The sequence below is a fragment of the Mustela putorius genome, unplaced genomic scaffold (genome assembly GCF_011764305.1).
Source record: "Mustela putorius furo isolate JIRA1106 unplaced genomic scaffold, ASM1176430v1.1 tig00004007_pilon_pilon_pilon, whole genome shotgun sequence".
NCBI classification, from domain to species: domain Eukaryota; kingdom Metazoa; phylum Chordata; class Mammalia; order Carnivora; family Mustelidae; genus Mustela; species Mustela putorius.
The window spans coordinates 15,595,084-15,606,012 of NW_025422145.1; the positions used below are offsets into that span (position 1 = coordinate 15,595,084).

The window sequence follows — 10,929 nt, forward strand, 5'->3', positions numbered from 1 at the left end:
TGAGACCTGAGGAGACCTGCTCCAGATGTTTGGGGATCCCCTGACACCTGCTACATGTGATTAACAACAGTTTACTAGTCACATATACTCACACTTCAGGGGAGAGGATACCAAACACGGTGCAGGACTGCACAGAGATTGCACTTGGGAACAGAGAGAAGGAGCAGGGCCTTGGAAGGGCAGACTTGGTTGAAACAAGAGGGAAGGCAAGTCCTGGTTCCCGTGGGAGGGTATGAGTGGCTTCCTTGAAAAGTTCAGTGGGCTTCTAGAGAACTGAACACTGCTCCCCAAAAACCAGTAGGCTCTATGTCTGGTCCCTGTGATGAGAAGGGTGTTTGGTTAAGAGACCTCCCCTGTGACAGGGAGAGGAGAACGTGCATGATGCCATTTGAGTCCCTCCTTGATCTTCAGGTGTCAAGACAGCCCTTATTACAGAATCTTAATTTCAGGCCTTATGCCATAAGAGGGTACGGCAAAGTAATTCTTACCTTATGTAAAGTAAGTTGTATTCCTCTATGCTAGCAATGAATATGTGGGCTCCACAATCAAACACACATTCACAATTACTCGTACAAAGAAACTACTTCGGGATACATCTAACAGTGCCTGTCCAGGCATCCCATGCTGAAAGCTATTTAGCACTGATAAAGGAAGTCAAAGATATAAATAAATGGAGAAATGCACCATGCTCGTGATTTGGAAGACTAAGCATTGTAAAGATGTCAATTCTCCCCAGACTGATAGAGTTAATGCAGTTCCTATCAAAGTCCTGTCAGCTTTGTTTGTTTTTGTTGAAATAGACAAAAATATTCCAAAATGCATGTGGAGGGACAAAGGAATTAGAGTAGTTTCAAAAACTATTTTGAAAATAATACTAATGTGGGAACACAGTCTACAGAGTTTCAGAACTTAGTAGTTAAAATAAGGAAGGCTGTGTGCTATTTGCAGGACAGATACATGGAACCGAGCAGAACAGGGGCACCTGGGTGGCTCAGTGGGTTAAAGCCTCTGCCTTTGGCTCAGGTCATGATCTCAGAGTCCTGGGATGGAGCCCCACATTGGGCTCTCCCCTCAGCAGGGAGCCAGCTTCCTCCTCTCTCTCTGCCTGCCTCTCTGCCTACTGTAATCTCTGTCTGTCGCGTAAATAAATGAAATCTTTAAAAAAAATTTTTTTTTAAAAAATAACAGAGCAGAACAAAGAACCCAGGAATAGTCCCCACAAATAAGCCCAACTGGGTTTTGAAAAGGGCGCTAAACAACTCCAATGGGAGAAAGCTGGGTTTGTACTCTCTACAGCCTTCTAAAGCTTGTGGAAGTCAGAGAGGCCAAACTCAGAAAACTGCAGCAGCAGAGAAGGATGATGGTGGTGTGACCCAGGCCCTACCAGGTGGGAATGGGGAAGGAGAGAGATTGGACGCACCGGGTTGTGTGGGCGGGGTCCAAAGAGCTATCTATTGATGCTTTCCGAAGTCCTATAGGGAGATGGGAAACTGTCCAATCAGCATGTGGGCAAAGGCGCCAATGAGGGGGAGGGTTGTTAGGATAGCTGACGGGGGTGGGGGGGGTTACCGAGATGCCTCTGCTGAGTGCGGGGCGACCAGCTCGCATTTTCCAGCTTTCTGTGAGGCTTGCTTCTTGCCTGGCGTCTCTGGATCCCTCTTCCTTGCCCCGGTGGGTGCAGAACCTCCAGACCCATGGCCACTGGCCTGAGGACGCCCTTTTTCACCTCCTGTACTTCCTCTTCAAGGTCGACGCAGAGGATGACAGATTGAGCGGCCCCTGGGAAGATGCTTCTCTGTGCAGAGGTACCTGTGGGGCATGATGTCAGGACCCTGTGTCCTTGGAGGCTGGGCCCTTGCTGGGAGGCAGCCTGTGTCTCAGGAATACACTGGATTGCCAAAAGGTATCTGTCAGCTCCTGCGCCCCTCGTTTCGCATCTGTGAGGGGCCCAGAGCAGGGCTTCATTTATGGAGCTGCTAATTATCTCAAGTGTGTTGTGAGAAAGGGGGAGTGGGAATGCGGCCTGAACCAGGCACATGGACATTCGGCCTTCTTGGGGCTCAAGTGCTGCTAAAAACCCGACGTGAAGCGAGTAAGTTGTAGCTTTGATGGGGGAGAAGTTTCGGTTCTCCCTCTTGAATAGTTACATTCCACTAGGGGTTGTCAGGATCTCCACTGTGCACCTGAGATAGGGCCAATTAGGGGTGTGTGTGTGTGTGTGTGTGTGTGTATGTGTAGGGGGAATGGCCTTTTGGATGGGTGGTGGGCCTTCAGTGACTGGAAAGCATGATCAGTAGGACTGACAGGATGTGTGAGGGACTCACCAACTGGTTGGAAAAGACAGGAAGGAAATAATGATCCGTGAAATTCATCATTACTATTTTGCATTGAGTGCTGAAAAATACAGTGTGCGTTAGAGTTTGTCCTTTACTGAGTAGTGTTGAAGCTGAGACCAGAAGGCTAAGAAATAAAAGGCGGATGTGGGAAGGTGTTCAGTGAGAGCAGGGAAGGCTGTGTACTGTTACAGGAACTGAGAGAATGCCCTTGAATCTCGGGCCACGTGGGGACTGTAGGATGGGGAAAACCAAGGTTTGGGGTGAGGACTTGGACTTTTTGTAGGTTCTTGGAGACTAATCATAGTGATTTAAAACATGATGCCCAGGCCCAAGCTGATTCTAGCTCTGCCTCTTATGAGCCGTGTTACTCTACCATTGTAGGTCTCAGTTTCCTGAAGGAAGAAATGGGGGTGATAATAATCCCACTTCATAGATGATTGTAAAGATGAAATGATATTTAACGTTAATCAAACACTCAGAGCCATGTCTGACATGTAGTAGGTGTCGGTGGTTGATTCAAGAAATAAATAGGGTCACCTGGGGGACTCAGTGGGTTAAAGCTCTGCCTTTGTCTCAGGTCATGATCCCAGGGTCCTGGGATCCAGCTTCACATTGGGCTCTCTGCCAACAAGAGGCTGGATCCCAGGACCCTGAGATCAGGACCTGAGCTGATACCAAGAGTCGGATGCTTTGCCAAACTGAGCCACCCAGGCACCCTTACAGGGCCTGATGCCTTAGGAAAATAAATCGCAAGGGTAAAGAAAGAGGAGGGAGAAAGTGAGGCCTGTAATTAAAAGAGGCTTGAGAGACTTGTTAACCAATCGCAAGGTATGGGCCTTATCCTCACTCAGGATTTAACAAATACAGAGAGTCAAAATATTCATGACATAATCAGCTAGATTTGATTTTTTTTCCCCAAGATTTTACTTCTTTAGAGAGAGATCACAAGTAGGCAGGGGCAAGGCAGAGAGAGAAGAGGAAGCAGGTGCCCCGCTGTGCAGGGAGTCCGATGCGGGGCTCCATCCCAGGACCCTGGGATCATGACATGAGCTGAAGGCAGAGGCTTAACCCACTGAGCCACCCAGGCGCCCCAATCAGCTAAATTTGAACTGTGATTTGACATGTCAGGATATTGCAAAATTATTTTGAAATGTTTGAAGAGTGAGGATAGTTTTGCGGGCATATCTATGTGTGTGTCCATCAAGGGCAGTTTTGCTCCCTAGATGTTTGGCAAAGTCTAGGACATATTCGGTGGTCATAAGCACAAGTGAGGAAGAGGCTCTCTGCACCTCATGTATGGAGACCAGGGGTGCTGCTAAGTATCGTAGTATACTCAGGACAGCGCCCTCAGCAAAGAATGATGGGGCCCAAGATGTGGGTCATGCCAAGGTTGTGTAAGCCTGTTCTGGAGACAGGTGTTGACGTAGCCATGGGTTCAATGATAGGATGAAGATAGTTGTTTCAAAATGTTATGGGGGCTGTGGGGATGGGCTGTGAGCTGAGAATTATTTAAGTTAGTGATGGGAGTTCCTTATACCTACCATTCTCTTTTCTTGGGTGTGTGTATATGTATCTATCTGTATGTTTTTAGTGTGTGTGTGTGTGTGTATTATATACAAATGTATATTTCCATAACAAAAGCTCAAAAGCTTGCTACGGGTGGTGTAGAGTCTGTGTTCACGTGGCATCTGGTGCCAGCACGTGGGGAGGGTGGACAAGCTGAGATGGGGGTTCGCAGGAGCGGCAGCAGTGGCGTCCTTAGCAGGCTTGGTCTGCAGTGGAATGTTGGTGGTGTCTGGCTGTCGAGCTTCCCTTTATCCCTGTTGTTTTTTTCAAATTTTTTTTTTGTCTTGTTCTTTGACCTTCCTAATAGCCTTCCAATAAATTCTTTTTCTTTTAAATTTAGTCAGAATCAGTTTCTGTAAAGCAAGAATTCTGACTTACACAAGACAAGGGTGAAGCTGATGTATAGAGAAAAGGTGATTTGACAGACTGTGGGAGGAGAGAGAGGAATTAGGAGAAACAGGTATATAAAAATATATGTGTCATTTATATATCTAACAACTAAAATTTACAGAGTGTATATATATATATATATATAGATAGATATAGATAGATATATCTATATCCACATACATATGTATATAATATTTGAGAGAAAGAGAATCTCATGGTTTCTGTTTTTCTTGTTCTTAACTTCTATCCCTCTCAAGACTACAGTTTAGGGACGCCTGGGTGGCTCAGTTGGTTGGGCAGCTGCCTTCGGCTCAGGTCATGATCCCAGCGTCCTGGGATCAAGTCCCACATCAGGCTCCTTGCTCGGCGGGGAGCCTGCTTCTCCCTCTGCCTCTGCCTGCCATTCTGTCTGCCTGTGCTCGCTCTCTCTCCCTCTCTCTCTCTGATAAATAAATAAAATCTTAAAAAAAAAAAAAGACTACAGTTTAATTCTTGTCCAGGGATATAATGAGATAGCCCCATTTTTTAAATATAAGAAACTCTCCTTTCTACTTCAATAAATGCAACTGGTTTTCTGTCACCTACAACCCACAGAAGCTCAGCATAGTTTAGATTGTGATGTGCTCACCTAACCACCTTTTTGCTATACTTGCTTTTGCTCACCGCTGTGCAGATGTTCCACAAATGTCTGTTTCATGGGCACACGATTGTCCTTTGGCTCCAGACAAGGAATGAATGTGCTGTTCATGGCAGCAGAGGCACTCTGGTCTTCTTGGCCTTTCCAATAATCATTGTAAGTGGACACACTTATTGAGAGTTCAGTCTGTCAATTGTGCCTGTCTTTCATAAGTTTTGCCAGTAAGCCTCAGTCTCTCTGAACACCTTAACTATAGGGTCCACAGTCCTTGGGTTTGTGAGGCACAAGGAATGAATGAATCCAGTGGGGTCCCTTGAGAGACAGCCTGCCGGCCTCTCCTGGTGGGTCCTATACCGACAGACAAAGGCCATTGCAACTTCATTGAGGAAGGTGGCATATAATGTGAAAGAGTGTATAGGCAGGATAGCCTGGGTTTTCCAAGAACAGGCTTTGAGTCAAATAGCCTTAGACCATCACCCTATTTCTACCCTGTGCTCCTGTGCTTCCTTAGGCATGTTTCTTGACCTCTCTATCCTCAGTTTCCTCATCTGTAAAATGGACTGTTTTATGGATTAAATGAAAAAACTGTATACATATGTAAATTCACAGAGAAGATGGCATATGGGGAGCCATGTAGAAATGGTATTTTTATTATTACTCAACATTGTGGTTAATATTATCATAGGAAAGTTCTTCCGGTATAAAGAGCATGAAGCACGAGATGCTCCATTTGGCCCCTTCCAGGCCCTGTGGTTTCCATGATGCCATTTACTCATCAGCTTAGTGATCTCATGCATGGGTGGGTGACCCCTTCTGGGCCAGCACATTCATTATGCAGCCTTGGTAGCTCCCAGGGGCCTGGTCTTGTGGGGAGGGTTTTTGTGTTGGAGCTGTTGGGTCCTGGCTACCTGGACTCCATCACCTTTTACCTGTGTGACACTCGGGACCTAATCACCATGTGACAGGAAAGCAATTCGGGCTGTTCCTTAGGGTTGTTGATGATGATTAGATGGAATGATACATATAAAATGCCTGGAACATGTCAAGAAATGTTTGACCTCATTCCATTTTCTTACTCTTTTTTACTAGCTCCCAGAACAACCCACTTCTACCCATTTCTGTTTCAGAGAGGTGAGGTGATTCTGCGAAGGCCATAGTGTTAGGCGAATAAGGTGAGGAAAAGACATTGCAGGTGTCGTGAAGAGCATGAGTAAAAACCGGGGAGTAAGAACCCGCTGTGAAGCTGCAGGTAACCGGGCGTGGCTGGAGAGCCAGATGTGGGTGAGGGAAGGGTGAGGGATGAGTTTAGGAAGGACTTTGGATGTTGTGCTGAAAGACAGTGGGTCCCTGAGGGACTTTTAAGTTGGAGTGACCTCGTTTAATTTGCATTGTCAGACCATTCCAGAGGAGAGGTTGGAGGAGGAGCCAGTAGAGACAGAGTGACTCCAGAGGAGGAGGATCTTCTCTGAGGGATCATGGCAGCCAGTGCAGAGGGTTTGAAGCAGGAGTGAAAGGATCTGGGTCCTTAAGAAGGCACAGCCCACTAGGGAAGAAGAGGCCTGCATGGGAGGGAAAATGATGTAGTACAGTGCCCAGCATGGATGCCAAGAGCATGCAGCCTGGAACCGCCGGTCACCCAGGCCTATGGTGCCGGGTCCCATTTGCACGGAGCAGTGCATTCAGATCAGATGGGATCAGAGCAATAGATTCTCCCAGTTCTGCTTTGGTCAGTAAAACTCAGGATTTAGCTTCCTAACGTCCTGCTTTGTTAGGACTGCTCTCTCTTCTCAAGGGGTATATGTGTGTATTGGAATAAAGGACCAATGCCCTAGTTTCTCAGGAGAGAAACCTTATTTTTGTCTGTGAGATTCTACCTGCCTCCAGCCCTCAAATGAGAGTGCAGCATTTTTTGTCATCAGGCAGATGTGATTCCAAGTTCACACCCTGCCACGTCACTGTATGACCTTGAGAAGAAAACCTCATTTCTGGGTCCTCGGTTTTCTTATATAGACAGTGGGAGTTATTATGCTGTCTTCTTCCTAGAGTTGCTGTGAAGATGAGATAGTGCATGTGTGTTTGTTATCTCAGAACATAGTGTGAAGTGCAAAATGGACATTAAGCATTGTTTCTTGCCTTGTCATTTGTGGCCTTGTGCCCAGGTCAGATAGTTTGGGTTCCCATCCTGACATCAAGTCGTGAGAGCCATTTTGTTTTTATACAGATTTCAGTGACTACAAGAGAGTCTGAATACATGACCAAACAGACTTAATTGTCCTCAGTGGTCCAGAGCCCCCGATTTCCAGGAATGGTTCAAGGATCCCCCTGGGGGCATAGCCCACGTGGAACTCACTCAGAAGCTTTCTGGGACTTGGTGACCCTTCTCACTGTGATAATGGCACAGCTGAATTTCCCAGAAGGGATCATTAATCAGAGCAGCCACTGATCCCACAAAGGACAGAGCTGAGCTCTTTGCCAGGCATCTAGGACAAATAGGATTCTTTCTTATGATTCTTGGTTTCAGTGCACCAGGGAGAGAAGGAGAAGCAGACTCCCCTTTTCCATGGAGTAGGTCATGGTTAGATATAGACCATGGATTAGCTTTCAACTTCCCTTACCTCTAATCTCAACCCTTGCTTCCTTCTACCCTGTCTACCCCCAAATCAGAACAAATGCTGACCTGCTGGGATATATGATGGGGTTGAGAAGGAGGTAAGCCAAAAAGTAGAGCAAGGATATATCCCATATCTTCTTGCATATTCACTGTATGTCACTCCAGGTTTTTGATCCTGTGAATGAATAAGAAAAAGAAATAATAAATGGAACTTCATGAGTCCATGCTTTTACTCACAGCATCCTTCCTTTCAAATAAAATCCAGAAGCCATAGGCAACCATGCCAAGGCATCTGTGTCACTCAAGTGTAAAGCCCGTCTCCTGCAGTGAAACATGCAGATCAAACGTGAATGCTTTTCTGTTGCTGTCTAAAGCTGCTTTCCACCAGGATGGCACCTCATTGCTTCGAGGAAAGGACAAACATGGAAAAATTAGTCCTCAATTTCAGTTCACAAAAGGGAAACTGAAGATCTCTTGCACACAGAATAGAACCATTACCTATATAGACTCTGCAGAAGAATTGAAGATCTTGAGTATATCATTGACATTGGCCCCAGTTTTTTCATCTGAAAAATGGGGAGATGAAGTTAGATCAAGTGTCCCAGTAGGTATAGTCTTGGTTCTTGGCATTCTGGGCTGGATAATTCTCATTGTGGAAGCTGTTCTGTGCATCGCAGATTGTCTAGAATCACCCCTGGCCTCGACTCAGTAGACGTCAATAGGATTTCCCTTATGGTGACCAACGGTGTCTCTAGACGTTGCCAGATATCCTTTGGACATAAAATCACCCTGGTTGAGAACCACTGAATTAGATCTGTTAGATGATAAGCAATGTAAAATTTCCCAGGCTGGAGTGAGAGTTGGGGCTCTGCTATCTCCTGGTATCTAGCCCTGTGTGTGGCATTGTGGCAAGTATTCAGTATAAGCTGAACGAGTGAGATGAAATACACAGTTCCTTCCAGTTCTAGATCAGTTCTTTGGCAGCAAGAGAATCACTTAGATGGTGATGATCTTATCACCCATGTGACTTCCTCTATTTGGGTACTGTTTAACATTCCTGGAGAGAAATGGACTAAAAATACCATCCGGCACTATGAAAAAAATAGGTCTGTCTGTCAGTTTAGCAACAAATAGTGACTATAATTATTAAGGAGGGTCCACTCAATTTGGACAGCGATCTCAGATTGTGTCCCCTGAAAGTTAACTCTGAATTTTATGAATATGACAAAAAGTTCAGTTGAGAAAAATGAGTCCAGATCTTGGAATATCATGATGTGAACTGAAGTCAGACACTTATCCTGGTGAGCCACCCAGGTGCCCTCAGCCTGTTTTTTCAAATGGAATTTTACTGGAACACTGCCATACTCATTTATTAACAGATTGTTTAGGGCTTCATGATATACCAGTGGCAAAGTGGAATCGTTGGGACAGAGAATCTATAGCACATAAAGTCCAAAGTATTGACCATGTGGTCCCCTTATAAAGAAGCTTACTGGCCCCTCTAGTAGAACACAAGTTTTCTCAGGGATGCCCTGTTGCACAGTAGGAAATATGCTTATATTTAATGAGCGTGTGTTAGGTTGCGCCATATTAAATTGTCATCTCTGTATGTCAAAATGGTCAGATATTGGCACTTATGTATATGGTACTCATAATGTAATTTTCCAAGCATAGCAAAATGGAGTACAGTCTGTGCCCTTAAGGACACGCACATAGGCACACACACACATATACACAAGCTACTGCTGTCAGTGAATGTAGGAATCATTATACTAGAGGCACAAACTGAGTATTTCAGGAGCACAGAGTAGTGTGTGCACGGTTCTTACCAGTAAGGGTGAGGGAAGGGGACTAGAAGCTTGAGAGGCCTCCAGCGAAGTGGCTGTGTTTCTGGCTGCTGTGCATTTGAGCTGTACTTCATGGCACCTGTAGGATTTGTATCGAGTCAAAGAAGTGTTTTCCACAGGGGTGGGGGTGGGATTGACATTGAGCTATAAGAAACATGCTGCATTCTTTTGTTCAAGCACAATTGCCGTTCATCCTGGAAAACAGTTGCTTAGAATTAGAGGACATTAAAGATTGAGTGAGCATGGCTCTCTAATTTTTAGATGAAGGTTGGAGGCAAAGGGATTTGTTCAATGTCTCTCTGCTACTGACCAGTTGGTTTATTGGCAGGACTAGAGCCTATGTCTTCTATGCCCCAACTCAAGGTGATGTCCATTAGGCCACTCAGATGTACACGGCAAGAGTCAGAGAAATCACCTAATAGGGACAGTGGTGGCAGCCAGGCCTGGGCTTGCATTCTGGCTCTGGTACTGACTGTCTCTGTTACTCATCACAGGGTTTGTGAGCCAGAATTGCCTCCTACACAGATGCCCTCAGAGTAGAGGGTTAGAAAGCTCAGAGTCTGAAACCAGACTCTCTGAGTTTCATCCCAGCACTACTATATACTAGTTGTGTCACCCTGGGCACATTACTTATCTGGGCCAGTAATAAAGAGATAATACTACTACTTACCTCACTGAGCTATAGGACTGAGTGATTTTAGGATTAAATGCAGGCATAAGGCACACAGAAAAGTGCCTGGGACATGCTAAGTTCTATATGCTAACATTATTAGAAGAAAAACAGTGGATTGGGACATCTCAGTGGCTCAGTTGGTTAATAAGTGTGTGCCTTTGGTGCAGGTCATGATCCCTGAGTCCTGGGATGCAGCCCTGCCATGGGCTCCTTGCTCAGCAGGGGGCCTGCTTCTCCCTCTACTACTGTTCTCTTTGCTTATGCTCTCTCATTCTCTCTCTGACAGATAAGTAAATAAATAATAAAATCTTTCAAAAAAGAAAAGAAAACAGTGTATCCTAGGACTGTTCTAAGAACCAAGGAGGGTAATTTAGGTGAAGCCTTTTTCCATACTTGTAGAACAATACAAGTAGAAATGTATTTTTGTTCTCTTTGTGAATTGAAAGACTAGCATCCTGGAGATTGAAGGTGATGATTTTCATTTCTTTTTTTTTTTTTTAAAGATTTTGTTTATTTATTTGACAGACAGATTACATGTAGGCAGAGAGGCAGGCAGAGAGAGAGGAGGAAGCAGGCTCCCTGCTGAGCAGAGAGCCTGATGCGGGGCTCGATCCCAGGACCCTGAGATCATGACCTGAGCTGAAGGCAGAGGCTTAACCCACTGAGACACCCAGGCGCCCCATGATTTTCATTTCTTACACCTTACTATTTGCCAGGGACTTGACTTCTGTTAGTTAAGCATCACAAGATCCAGAGACGGTTCTTAGTTTGGCTGACAATTGTGACTGCATAGAAGAGTGTAGGAGGACAGTGTGCTGCCGACTCTGGGGCCAGGCTGCCTGGGTCTGAATCCTTGCTCAGCCTCTTAC

General features: G+C 45.5%; 1 long non-coding RNA gene across 1 annotated transcript; it reads left to right on the top strand.

Moving 5' to 3' along the window:
- The first annotated feature begins 1,373 nt into the window (after positions 1-1,373).
- Positions 1,374-6,266, top strand: LOC123389726. Its single transcript, XR_006604376.1, has 3 exons — positions 1,374-1,387; positions 1,748-1,805; positions 6,057-6,266. It is a non-coding gene; the product is annotated as an uncharacterized LOC123389726 (long non-coding RNA).
- The last annotated feature ends 4,663 nt before the right edge of the window (positions 6,267-10,929 follow it).